The following is a 14,526-nucleotide window of genomic DNA, read 5'->3' on the forward strand; positions in this document are numbered from 1 at the left end:
CCCCGTGACACTAACCTGGACTCTGCAAGTGGTCTGGGTCCCGAAACGCTACTGTGAACCACAGACCAGATGCTCCAGGACTAAGGAAATCTCAGGGAGACAGGGAATAGAGTGGCCAGGAGACCCCCTCTGCCTGAACTGCTTCAGTCCCTGGAGAGCTCCAGTGCCACAAGGTGACCCAGAAGGCTGTGGACACTTTGGCCTGACCTAACACACATTCAGAGACCCAGGACGATTACAGGACACACAGTATGGGGGAGCTAGGGATCATATAAACAAACTGAAAATAAAAACCACATGATCATGTCTTTAGATGCAGAGAAAACATTTGATAAAATCCAATGCCAATTCATGTTTAAAGTTTTGGAGAGATCAGGGATACAAGGCACACACCTCAACATAATAAAGACTATATAGAACAAGCCAATAGCCAAAATCAAATTGAATGGTGAGATACTTAAGGAAATTCCTCTAAAATCAGGAACAAGGCAAGGCTGCCACTCTCTCCAATCTCTTCAATATATTACTGGAAGTTCTAGCCAGCGCAATAAGAAAACAAAAGGAGATCAAGGGGATCCAAATGGGAAAGGAGGAAGTCAAATTATCCCTATTTATAGATGATATGATAGTGTACATAAGTGACCCCCAGAATTCCACCAGATAACTCCTAAAGCTGATAAACACCTTCAGCAAATTGGCTGGATACAAAATTAACTCAAAAAAGTTTGTAGCCTTCCTATATACAAATGACAATCATGCAGAGGAAGAAATTAGGAAAACTATACCCTTCATGTTAGCCACAAGCAATATAAAATATTTAGAAATTACTCTAACAAAGCAAGTGAAGGACTTGTTTGAAAAAAATTTCAAAACTCTGAAGAAGGAGATTGAAGATGACATCAGAAGATGGAATGCTCTTCCTTGCTTGTGGATCAGGAGAATTAACATAATAAAAATGGCTATCTTACCAAAAGCAATTTACAGATTCAATGAAATCCCTATCAAAATACCTACACAATTTTTTAAAGACATTGAAAGTTCAATCCTGAACTTAATATGGAAAAACAAAAAAACCCAGAACAGCTAAAACAATCTTGTACAATAGAAGATCCTCTGGAGGAATCTCCATACCTGATCTCAAGCTGTACTATAAAGCAACAGTAATTAAAACAACATGGTACTGGCACAGCAATAGGCTGGTTGATCAGTGAAATCAAATCAAAGACCCAGATATGAATCCACACACATATGGTCACTTGATATTTGACAAAGAAGCCAAATCTATTCAATGGAAAAAGAATAGCATCTTCAACAAATGATGCTGGTCTAACTGGATGTCTACATGTAAAAAAAAAAAAAAATGCAATTGGACCCATATTTGTCACCATCACAAAATTCAAATCCAAGTGGATCAAAGACCTCAACATAAAACCAGAGACACAAAGTCAATTAGAAGAAAAAGTGGGGAAGAGCCCTGGAACACATTGGCACAGGAGGCAACTTCCTGAACATAATATCAATAGCCCAGGCCTTAAGGTCAACAATTAACAAATGGGACCTCACGAGGCTGAGAAGCTTCTGTAAGGCAGGAGACACTGTCAACAGAACAAAGTGACAGCTTACAGACTGGGAAAAGATCTTCGCCAACCCTTTATCTGACAAAGGGCTAATATCCAAAATATATAAAGAACTCAAGAAATTAAACACTACCAAACCAAATAACCCAATTGAGAAATGGGGCTAAGAACTAAACAGAGAATTCTCATCAGAGGAATATCAAATGGCTGAGAAACACTTAAAGTAATGCTCAACGTCCTTAGTCATCAGAGAAATGCAAATCAAAATGACTCTGAGATTCCATCTTACACCCATCAGAATGGCTAAGATCAAAAACTCAGGTGACAGCACATGCTGACGAGCATGTGGATAAAGAGGAATACTCCTTCATTGCTGGTGGGAATGCAAACTAGTACAGCCACTTTAGAAATCTATCTGGCGCTATATCAGAAAACTGGGAATAGGGCTTCCTCAAGACCCAGCTATTCCACTCCTTGGAATATACCCAGAAGATGCTCCAGCAGACAACAAGAACATTTGCTCAACCATGTTCATAGCAGCCTTATTCATAATAGCCAGATCATGGAAGCAGCCTAAGTGTCCCTCAGTAGAAGAATGGATAAAGAAACTGTGGTACATTTACACTATGGAATACTACTCAGCTATTAAAAATAAGGAATTCCCAAAATTTGTGGACAAATGGATTGAACTAGAAATGATCATAATGAGTGAGTTCATCCAGAAGCAGAAAGAGTCAAATGGTATATACTCACTTATATCTGGACACTAGCCCAAGGGTTATGTCCCATGAAAGTCTTCACTTAGCAGGAAAGTGGGACAGAGGGGAGGACATCCTGTTGGGACTCTAGGTGAGAGATGCATGGGAAATGGGGAAATAAAAGGATCCAGAGGGTCCTAGAAACCTACAAGAAGAACATTATGATAGGCAGATCTGGGCCCAGGGGTCCTGTTCAAACTATGGCACAAGCGAAGGACAATATGTGCAGTAAACTTTGAATCCCTACTCAGATCTATCCAATGGACAGGATATTCTCCACTGTTAAGTGGAGAGTAGGGTATGACTTTCACAAGAACTCTGGTGCCCCATATTTGACCATGTCCCCTGGGTGGGGAGGCCTGGTGGCACTCAGAGGAAGGATAGCAGGCTACCAAGAAGAGACTTGATACCCTATGAGCATATACAGGGGGAGGAGGTCCCCCTCAGTCACAGTCATAGGGGAGGGGAATAAGGGGGAAATTGGAGGGAGGGAAGAATGGGAGGATACAAGGGATGGGATAACCATTGAGATGTAATATGAATAAATTAATAAAATATATTTTTAAAAAAGAAAAAAGTATGGAATGGTGTTGTGGGGAGTGGAAAGATTTGAACATAGTGGGGTGCTGCCTTTGGCATCTCTAGACATTCAAATCCACCTGGGCACTTCTTTCCCCAGCTCTCCATTCAGTGATTGCACATAAGTAACTGGAAGTTACCTATGGTCAGAGTACTACACCATGAAGGTTATGATCACCACTTAGAGGGTCTCTTCCACCAGAAAGTGGAATATTAATCACTTGTTGTGCAACTACATGGAAACCAGAGAACAGGGATGTGCCTCTAAAGGAGGTATTGAATTTATAACCTGAGTAATAAAGAGAGCAAAGAGTTAAAGACACAGTTGAGTGTGGCTCTGCCTGCTTGTAATCTCAGCACTCCAGAGGCAGAGGGAAAAGGGTGGCTGCAAGTTCAAGACCAATCTAGTCTACATGGAGCATTCCAGGCCAGCCAAACTACAAAGCAGCACTGTATACATCTATTTATCTGCCACAGAAAGATCGTGAAAGTGGAAAATACACAATAAGACTTGCTCTATCGCTACAGCTTGCCATCTTCAAAAGAGTTTCGCATGGCAAAACTTGCAGAAGACAGCAAACACAGTTGTCCTTTATTAGTGTCTTCCACGTTTAAGGAAGTTATAGTCTAAGTATATCAATCTTAGCCTACTACATTGGGCTGGCACTGCGCCAGGCCCAATCTCAGCTGCATTCCAGCAGGACCAGGTATGACAGCGGCAGCACTGCTTTAAATCTGAGCCAGTGGCTCATACACCCCACATGGTACAAACCAACTTCCTCATGCCTCTTGGCACACCAGCCGGTTGAATTGTTGACATTAGCAGACTTCCAAAAACAAGGTTGCCAAACCTAGCATATATTTCTTCACTGTCTAGATTATTCTAGGTGTGGGCCTGCCTAACAGCTGAAGTACAAACTAAACAGAATTTTATATTGTCTCCCAGTCTGTCTCTCTGTTTCCATCTCTCTGTTTCCGTCTCTCTGTCTCTGTCTCTCTGTCTCTCTCTGTCTCTCTCTGTCCCTCTCTGTCTCTCTGTCTCTTTCTCTGTCTCTCTCTGTCCCTCTCTGTCTCTCTGTTTCTGTCTCTCTGTCTGTCTCTCTGTCTCTCTTAAAATTTATTGTTGAAAGAAAGGCGAGGGGCCAGAGTGAGATAGCTCAGTAAGAAAAGGCGCTTGCTGCCAGGCATGATGACCTGAATTTGATCCCTCAGAACCTTCGTGGCTGATGGTGATGTTGGTTGTCTTCTGACCTACATATGCATTCCAACACACACACACATACACACACACACACACATACACACACACACACACACACACACACACACACACACACACACGGAAGGAGAACTGGTGCCATGCACCAATTGTTATACACTGACTTACGCTGCAATCCTAGGAAGTGGGGGTGGGAAACAGAAACACATGGCTCTGAATATCAAGGCTATCCTCAGCTACAAACAAGTGTGAGGCTAGCCTGAGGTATGTGGAACCGTGCCTCAAAACATCAAGCAGAGGAGGGAGGGAAGGAGGGAAGGAGGGACTAGGTTTATAGCTTAGTGCTTGCAGTAAAGCTGAAAACAAAGGCTGGGGTTATAAAGAAGGGTAAGACTGAAGTGGTGACCTTGGGCATGCTGGGTATGAGAAAACCAGGCTGACCAGACAAGAGGGATAGCAAGGCTGTGACCCAGGGTTGGCAGGCTGACTGGTTCCCACCCCATGAAGAATGGGCAAAGGCCACTGTTGCCCTTCCTTATAAACGTGCTTCTAATAAGGCCAGCTGTAACCAACTAATGCTCACAACTTCTGAAAAGCCTCCCCCCTATTTCAGGAAAGAGACTTCCTCAGGTCACACCATAGAGGAGAAAACTGAGAGGAAGCAACCGCAACCAGAGCTACATGTAGGCGTCTGTAGTAGGAGCTCACTACGTGGTAAGACCACACTCTGGCCAGGTAAACACAAGAAGAGAGAGCATCAAGTAATTAACAGCTGGCAGCCCCCAGTGTGGGTTAAGTAAGATGGGTGACATCTGCAAGGTTAGCATGATTGGCATTGGTGATGCTGGTCTAGGTGTGCCCACTCCCATAGTAAATGTGACAAGTACCTGATCTTCTCTGTGGCTGGGCCTGGGGGACATGCACAGACCATGTGGGCTCAGCTGGTGCAGTGCTCCAGAGAACTAACCAGTATCAACAGAGATCATCCCGTTGTCACCCAGCTTCTGTCCTAAGTCCTATAAAAAGCCCTAGGCAAACAGCTTGGGGTTTTGGTGGTGGTGATGGTGGGGGTGCTGGTGGTGGTGGTGGTGGGGTGCTGGTGGTGGTAGTGGTGGGTTTTCCCTCCTTTCATGGGAGCCTCCCCCAAAGCATCACTGGCTTTCAGAGCTCTGCTTTCTGCAATAGATCCTTAGGCTTTCTCCTTCATGCTTTCTCTCTAAAATAGAAATTCCTTTGTAAACTCATTGCTCCACTGCCCTTGACTTTGAGTCTTCAAATTCTCAGGACAAGGACCCAGAGCCGAGGTATGGACTCAGTTGAAGCACTGTGTGACCTTGGTGGCACCATTCCCTAACTCTTGAGTTATGCACACTTGAAATGAGACCCTTCCTTTTCAAGGATGCACACACACACACACACACACACACACACACACACACACACACACACATACACACACACACACACCTGGTTTCAGTAAAGAGGCAGACATGTGAGAAGGTCTGGGTTGACGACACATGCTTTTGAGCAGGAAGGATCTCCTCTGAAAAGTAAGCCGCGTTCTTTCCAAGTTTCTCAAGTGGAAACCGTAGAATGTCGGTGGTGGCGGCACAGTCTCTTTGGATGAACAGACCAAGTAACTTGGCTGTGAAAGTTTCGTATTTGTGAAAGAGTAAGTGCCTCCATAGACAGGCTCCTGCAGACCTGTTGTCATCAGAGCAGCCCAAGTGCCTGTGTCCTCTTTCCTTGGTGTCTGATACCTAACAGCCATTTCACTCTGGCCCCTCTCCTGTCTTTCATTTCCTTACCTCATTAATAAACTTAGAGAGAAAGGGGGGGGGGATTGCAAGATCAAAATCAAGAGAGGGAGAGAATCTGTGAGAGTGATTGGGAGATGATTAAAAATCCCGTTTCAGTTTATAGGCAGGCCCACACCTAGAAGGTAAAGAAAAATATGCCAGACTTAGCCTCCTCCGTGCTGTTATTATAGTCCTGAGCCATCACACCTGTTTTTTTCTCGGCTATGAAAGTAAATCATTCATTAAAAAAAGTCATAAGGGAAATATCTGTGAATGAAAATATAATTAAATTGCATCAATAGATCATAATTACTTCAAAAATTTATAAAACAAAACTATGCTCAATTGTATTTTTAAAAATTGAATTGAGTACATTGCACTATTCTTCAAAATTCTTCCTGGCCGTCAGTCTGCATGAGAGAAATATGCCGCCCATTTTTTGCTGCACGTGGGACTCCCTTTGGACTCATATTCAATGGAGTACACATGACTGCCTCCCGAGTCTGGGTATACCTCACGACTTATGACCACGCATAAGAAGTAGAAGCTTGAAGCGTGCACTTTAGGCCTGACTTGGTGTCTTGTACTTCTGCTAATATGAGGAGAACCAGGTGACTTAAACAGAAGAAAGAAAGAGACGCACGGGGAAACCTGGGTCTGAGTTACAACTGGAATCAAGACCAGCCCAGCCCCTCTCAGGTCCTGCGCTAACACTTGAGGGAGGACTGTGTGACGCCGCCGAGTGTGGAAGGGCCTTGCTACTCAGCACAGCTGTAACAGTTGCTGCTGGCACCAACCGTACCAAACTAGAAGGCTTGGGCTGTCTTGACAGGAAACGCATACCGTAACCACCTACAACGATACCTCAACGCCTCCATGTTGCTTCTCATTCTGTCCTGCTCAGCTTGTGTTTGTAAGCTGAAGGGAGAATACAAAATCAAATCCTTATAAAGTCAGACTCTTAAAACCTGAATAGCTGTATGTCATAGCATGGGGACCATAGCAAAACACTCAGAGTTCTCATCTCAGATGTAGATATTCTGGGTGCTTATCTATCTTTCTCTCTTTCTTTTTTAGTATTTCAGTAATGACATAGATCACTGGCTCTTTTTGTTTCTATGTTTGTTTTTGCCTTTTGAGTCACAGTTTCTCTATCTAGCCTTGGCTGTCTTAGAACTCATTCTGTAGACCAAGCTGGCCTTGAACTCACAGAGATCTGCCTGCCTCTGCCTCCTGAGTGCTGGGATTACAGGCAGCAAGTCTTAAAATGATACATACATCAAGTTTTGTTGGCTAGTTCTTTTCCGTTGCTACAGGCCCAACCCCAGCTGGCTGAATTTTAAAATGTTTTAATAGGGCGGGAGAGGGAGGGAGGGTGGGAATGGGAAGATACAAGCAAGGGGATATCAATTGGGATGTAAACTGAATAAATTATAATAAATAAATAAGAAACTAACTGCCTAATTTCCAAATAACAGAATTTTAAAATATTTTTATTATTTTTTAATTTTTATATATACATTTATATTATTATACATATATACAATAAACTATCTACAGCAAGAAGAACCATGACAGAATCAGGAATTATATAAATGCTACATTCTTAGCGTTTTGGCTATTTGTATTTGGCAGCCTTGAAGAAAACATCTTTCCTATCTTAGTGCGTCTAATACTCGGAATGCAAACGATTACTTCTTTCTCCTGATGAGAATTTCAGAACACAAGGACAGATGAGTCTGCATGAGTGCAGGTGCCCTCAAATGCAAGAGGCCTTCAATCCCCTGGAGCTCGAGTGACAGATATAGCTGTGAGCTGCCCAACCTGGACTGTGTGATCAGAACTCGGGTCCCCTGGACAAGCAGCAAGTGCAGGCCACTTCGAGCCATCTCTGCAGCCATTGGCCATGCTTCTTGACTGCACATGGCTAAAGAGATTATGTGTAAGGAGAGAACACCTAGAGCCCCACTCTTTCCATATTCTCTTTCTAGTGCTAAGATTACGTTTTCATTCTGTTCAACAAAACATAGGGACTAGACTCCAAGGAAACAAACTTCAGGGATGGGGGAAGGGTTCTCTGTATCTCAGAGGAATTGTGGGAGTGTGATACTGTCTACGTTTTGTGTTTTTGAGATGGGTTCTTACCTGCGCTGGCTTTGAACTTTCAGTCCCGCTTCCTGCCTCAGCCTCCGGACTATAGAGATCCTAGGAGCACAACAGCACACCAGCCTGGCTTGTGAGTTCTGTTAACACTGGTGCTTGTTAACCTCGAAATGTAGATTGCATAATGCAAGGGACTCGGTTCCAGGAAGGGAAGGTTAGAGCAGTTGTCCTTAAGGTAAGATGCCAATGAGGGAGCCGGGGCCTGACAACAAACACCTAGGGACAGGAGCCCAGGTGTCCTTTGCCTGCCAGGCCCAAGGCCCTTCCAGTGGTACTATTTGTTCCATAGCCAAAATTTAAAAAGAGAAGAGACTCCAAAGGGCTTTTGTTGAGCTCAAACACTTGGACACATTAATGACAAGCAATATACGTTTCTCTATGTGGCACTTGCTTTTTTCGTTTTGTTTGTTTTGAAAAAGAGTCTTGCTGTGGGAGCCAGGCTGTTTGCAAACTCAGAATCTGCCACTCTTAGTTTTTCAAGTGCTGAGCCATAAAGCATTTTTAAAATAATCTAAAGTTGGAGCTGGAGAGATGGCTCAGTGGTTCTTGCAGAGGACTGAAGTTTGGTTTACAGCACCCACATGGCAGCTCACAACCAACTGTGACTTCAGTGCCCAGGATCTGATGCTTGTGCACACACATGGTTCACAGGCACAGGCGCGCGCACACACACACACACACACACACACACACACACACATGTCCAAACAAATACACATAAAATAAAGTAATAAAATCCATTGTAAAAAAAAAATTAAAAGTCTATCAAGAGATGTCACAATTGCTATCAAGAAATGAAACAAAAATAATTAAATAAGTTTTTGTCTGTAGCAGATTGGAAGATCAGCTTAAAATTCTATCTTTTATATTTTTTCCTTTTATTAAAAACAGATTTTTTTCCTCACATAATATATCCTCTCCCTCTACCATTCCCAATTCTTCCCTACCTCACCTCCCATCTGGATCCACCCCCTTTCTGTGTCTCACTAGAAAAAAAAATCTGGTTTCAATGTAATAGTAATAAAATGAAATATAAAACAAAAACTAACACATCAGAGTTGGACAAAACAAACAAGCAGAAGGAAAAAAGTCCAAGGGAAGGTACAAGAAACAGAGACCCATTCAAGAATTTCATAGAAGCACTAAACTAGACTTCATAATATATGTGAAAAAGATCTATAGGGTAAAAAAGAAAGAACACACGCACGCACGCACGCACGCACGCACGCACGCACGCACGCAGCCACGCAAACACACACGCACGCACCTGACACAACATTCTGAGACAAGAAACCTCCACGGCTGCAGCTGGGTTAGCTTTCTGTTGCCCATCCACTGCTGGGCAGGCAGCCTACCCTTAAGAGTGACTTTGTTTCCCCAGTGAGACTCCCTTGGAGGAAAGAACATTTACATTTGCAAGTGCCTTCAGCTGGGGACTTCTGGCTTAGGGATGGGAGCATGTGTTCACTTTTCAGCTCTAGGACCGACCCCCATCCAGTGCAGCCCCATGCAGGCCCTGCGAATAATGCCAGTCTCTGAATTCATAGTACATTGGCCATGCTGTGTGGTAAAAGGCCTTGTTTATTTGGTGTTCTGTGGGGGCTGCGGGGCTGAGGGACAGGGGTGGTGGTGGGGTTTGGGGTGCAGGCCAGAGCAAGAGTGGGGTCTAGGTGTGTCCAAACCCCAGAAATCTTGTCCCCAGCATAGCCCTGAACCCTCACCTTTGCCCCCTGCTGCCCCCCAGAAGGTCACCTAGCCTGGTAGCTAGTTAAAGTCCTCTCCCATTGTAAGGTCATGTCCCAGCTGGGGTTCCTCCTTATTCAGATGAGGCACTCCCCCACACCCTGGCCCTGGATTTCATTCTGAAAACCCCTACCCACCCCCCCAAAGGTTTAAGCAGCCTTTGTTACCCCCATTACAGGAGCTGTCTCACCGCTGCCTGAGATCTTTCATCCCTGGCCGTTCCTGCCTCATTTCCCCTCTCATCTGATGCAAGGAGGAAGCTTCTCTGATGAAGACCGTGCGAGGTTACTGATCTATGGGTATAGTAGAGTGTCATTAGGAGTCATTTCATCCTCATGTTTTTGTTTGGTTTTTTGTATTTGTTTGTTTGTGTTTTGGAACAGTAGTATTTGGTTTTCTGCTGGGCTCCTAAACTATTTAATCTCATGTTTTTGTTTACCCAAGCCGTGGTAGGTATGGGTTCCATCTCATGGAGTGAGCCTTAACTCAAACCAGAGTTTTGTTGGTTACTTCCAAAGGCTTTGAGCCACCATTGCACTAGCGTATCCTGCAGGCAGGACACCACTGTAAAGCAAGGCGTTTGTGGCTGGGCTGGTGTTTTTGTTTCTTTTTTGGTGGCACTCAGAGTCCCCTCCTGTACCTAAGACCTTAGACTATAGGAGCGAGGGCTCCAGGTAGTCACCAGTTTGAGTCTCCACGGTCAGTGAGTTGTGTAGGTGCTGCCCTCAGCGGTGAAGCCTTCCTGACGGTTTGTGGAGGGCAACCTACAGCTTTGTCAACAGCCAAGGTTGTCTGGGGCTCCTGGGGGACGCCCTGGCCAACACATTCAGTTAGATGTAACCTAATTCTGGTACCGGAAGCTTCATCTGGTGACAGGAGCTGGCTCGTTAGGATTCCGTCTCCTCTATTATTTGGCAATTTCATTTAGATAATAAATGTGTGTGTTTTAGGACGTTTCTACTATATTAGGTTTCAATACTACTCCTCAAGTGGCCTTTACTTTCACTTGTCTCTCCTCATATTCCCTCCTTTGCCCCCTCCCCCCATTCGATGCCCCCATTGCAGCCCCGCCCACACACCCATGACTACCTGTTCTACTTCCCTTTCCTGTGGAGGTCTCTCCTTCTACTCCCTTACACTGTATCTAACCTTTGGTTCTACAGACTGTACTTTGGTTTTCATTGACTTAACAACTAATATCCACATATAAGCAAATACAAACCATTTCTGTCTTTCTGGGTCTGGGTTACCTCATTCAGGATTTTTGTTTGTTTGGTTTGGTTTGGTTTATTTGTTTTTGTTTTCGTTTTTGTTTGTTTTGTTTTGTTTTGTTGTTCCATCCATTTACCTGCAAGTTTCATATTTTCATTTCTTTTTTAGCAGCTGAATAATACTCCATTGTGTAAATGGACCATGTTTTCTCTATCCATTCTTTTGTAGAGGGATATCTAGGTTGTTTCGAGCTTCTCACTACTATGAATCCAGCAGCAGTGAACGCGGCTGAGGAAGTGTCTCTGTGCTAGGATGAAGTGTCCTTTAGGCAAATGCCCAAGAGTGGGATAGCTGGACCTTGAGGTAGAACAATTTCCATCAACGGACTCACCACACTGATTTCCACAGTAGCTGTAGTTTGCACGACGACAGCAATGAAGGAGTGTTCCCCCTTATTCTACATCCTAGCCAGCGTGAGCTATCACTGGCTTTATTGACTTTAGTGATTCTGACAGATGTAAAATGAGATCTCAAATACGTTTTTATTTGCATTTACCTCATGGCTAAAAAGTGTTTCTCAGCCATTTGGGTTTCCCCATTGGAGAGTTCTGTTTAGACCTGTGTACCCCATTCTTAATTGGTTTGTTTTCTTGATATGTAGCTTTTGGTGTTCTTTATATATTTTGGATATTATCCTTCTGTCAGATGTACAGTTGGTAAGAATCTTTTCCAATTCTGTAGACTGCCACTTTGTCCAAATGGTGATGTCCTTTGCTGTACAGAAGCGTTTCCATTTCATGGGGTCCCATTTATTGATTGTTGACTTCAGTGCCTGTGCTAACGGTGTTCTGTTCAGGAAGTCTCCTCCTGGGCCAATGAATTCACGTTATTTCCCCTCTTTCTTTTCTATCAGGTTCAGTGCATCTGATTTTGCGTTGAAGTCTTTAATCGGTTTGGAGCTGAGCTTTGTTCAGGATGAGACATATGGGTCTATCTGGATTCCTCTACATGCAGCCACACAGTTTGACCAGCACCGTGTGTGAAGATGTGTCCATTTCCAGTGCGTATTTCTGGATTCTTTATTTTAAAAAATCAGGTCTCTATAGGTGTGTGGATTTATGTTTGGTTCTTCAATCCAATATCACTAATCAATGAGCCTGTTTTTTGTGCCAATATCATGCTGTTTTTATTTCTATACCTCTGTAGAACAACTTGAAATTATAGATGATGATACAGAAATTATTTTATTATTAGGGATTGTTTTAGCTACCCTGTTTTGTTTGGGTATGGAAGTGTGTGTGTGTGTGTGTGTGTGTGTGTGTGTGTGTGTGTGTGTGTGCACATACGCATGGGTGCATGTATGCTTCCATATCAAGCTGAAAACTGTCCTTCAAGATCTATAAAGAATTATGTTGGAATTTTCATGGGGATTGCACTGAATCTGTAGATTGCTTCTTGTAACATTGCCATTTTTACTATATTAATTTTACTGATCTCTGAACATAGGAGATCCTTCCATCTTCCAATATTTTTTTCAATTTCTTTCTTCAGTGTCTTAAAATTTTTATTATATAAATCTTTTACATGCTTAGTTTGAATTACCCCAATATATTTTATATTATGAGAAGCTACTGTGAAAGGTTTTCATTTAAAATTCTTTATTAAATTAATTTCATTTTGTGTGTGTGTGTGTGTGTGTGTGTGTACACATGCACATGTAGGCATGTATACACATGTGGGGGAGATAGATGCACACACACAAACATTGGAAAGCCATGGTATATGTGACAATCAGGGCACAACTTGCAGGATTTGACCCATTTCAGGGGTCAAGCTCAGGTCTTTAGCCTTAGTGGCAAGTAACTTTACCCAATGAGTCATCTCACAGGCCTAAGTCAGGTTTTCTTTTAATAATTAAATGTATTGATTTAGTTTGTGTGTATAGGGGTGTGCGAGGGTGTGTGTGCCCTGATGCGCATGTGGAGGTTAGGGGACAACTTTCTGGAGTTGGCTGCCACCTCCTGCTGCTTTACAGATCCTGGAGATCAAACTCAGGTGGGCAGGCTGGGCAGCAAGTTGAATAAGATTCTAATGAAAAATGAAAGCTTTATAAATTCCCAACATAGAGACTGCAGCCCAGACACTTCCGATAGTTGAGCTGACTACTCGTTCTCTAAAGGAAGCTATTTTTTTTTAATTTGAATTGCATTACCTTTAATTCTGTAAATTGGATGTCATACAGCAGGCGGCAAACCGCTGTGAGTAATTACAATGTTCACTGCTGAGTTATGTGCCTTCATCCTGAAAGCTAGGCCACGGCGTGGGCAAGCTGTACAACCAGGTCTCCAGGCGCTGCCTCTTCTTCAGGGAACCTCAGCAACCCTCCCGAGGGTTGAATGCATCTCTAATCACTTACGGGTCCACTGGAGACCTGTTGGGGACGTGAGCACGTTAGCTCAGCAGCTAAGGGAACACTTAAAGGGCTGTAGCAGGAGATGCTTCAGACAGAAGAAGGTGAAGGAAGCTGTAGAAGCTAGCGCAGACTCAGGCACGGCCAGCTCTCTGCAGTGGCCTGAGGTCTCTGTTAGACTTTACTGTTGACCACAGCGCAGAAGTGCAACCCCACATTCGGCTGGCTGAGAAGGTGGCCTGATAAGATACATGCATTCAGATACTTACACACCTTTTGGATGAGCGCCAGGTTTAGTGTTTAGCGAACTGTTGTCGTTTGTTGTTGGTTTTTGTGTTTGTTTGTTAGTGGTTGTTTGTTTTCCTTCCTCTCTCTCCTCTTTCCCTCCTTCCATTGCTCCCCCTCCCCCGTTTCTCTCTGGCAGGTTCTTGCTATGTGGATTAAACTGGCTTTGCAGCAATCCTCCTGCCTCTGCTTCTCATCCACCAGTTTTACAGCCATGCATCCTCACATCCTGCCTCCACATTTGCTTAATAGAAACCATCTCCATGTTTTGAAAAGTACAGAAATGTTAGCATAACTGTAATTATAAAATGATATAAACGCTAAAAATGTAAATACTTTCTTTTCAGACATCTTTTATCTTCTGTCCCTGGGGAAACAGATCCATGTGAAGATCTCTCAGCTACACAGATAGAGGTGTATCTTGGGTGTATGTTAAATATTTATGCATGTTATATGTCTTATGTATAAGAGACACATGTATCGATAAAAATAGCATATTCTGGCTATAAAGTCTAAAATGTAGTTAAGATATGCGTGGACTTGTGCAAATAGGCACATGTGAGATTTAGAACCATTCAATTGAAGAAACATCATTTTGTCAGGTGAACAAATGTTGGGACTCTGGTCTCAGCTCCTCTGATTTTACCACGGGAGACTGAAGTGGAAATACACGCAGTGGGCAGTGTGGTGCCCCTAAAGCCTCAGTGTTTCCCATGCACACAGTCCTCAACAAACCTCACAATTCATTCTCACACTTAAGCGGAACAATCTCCGTGTCCAG

The sequence above is a fragment of the Acomys minous genome, assembly GCF_964271855.1.
Source record: "Acomys minous genome assembly, chromosome: 11".
Classification (NCBI taxonomy): Eukaryota; Metazoa; Chordata; class Mammalia; order Rodentia; family Muridae; genus Acomys; species Acomys minous.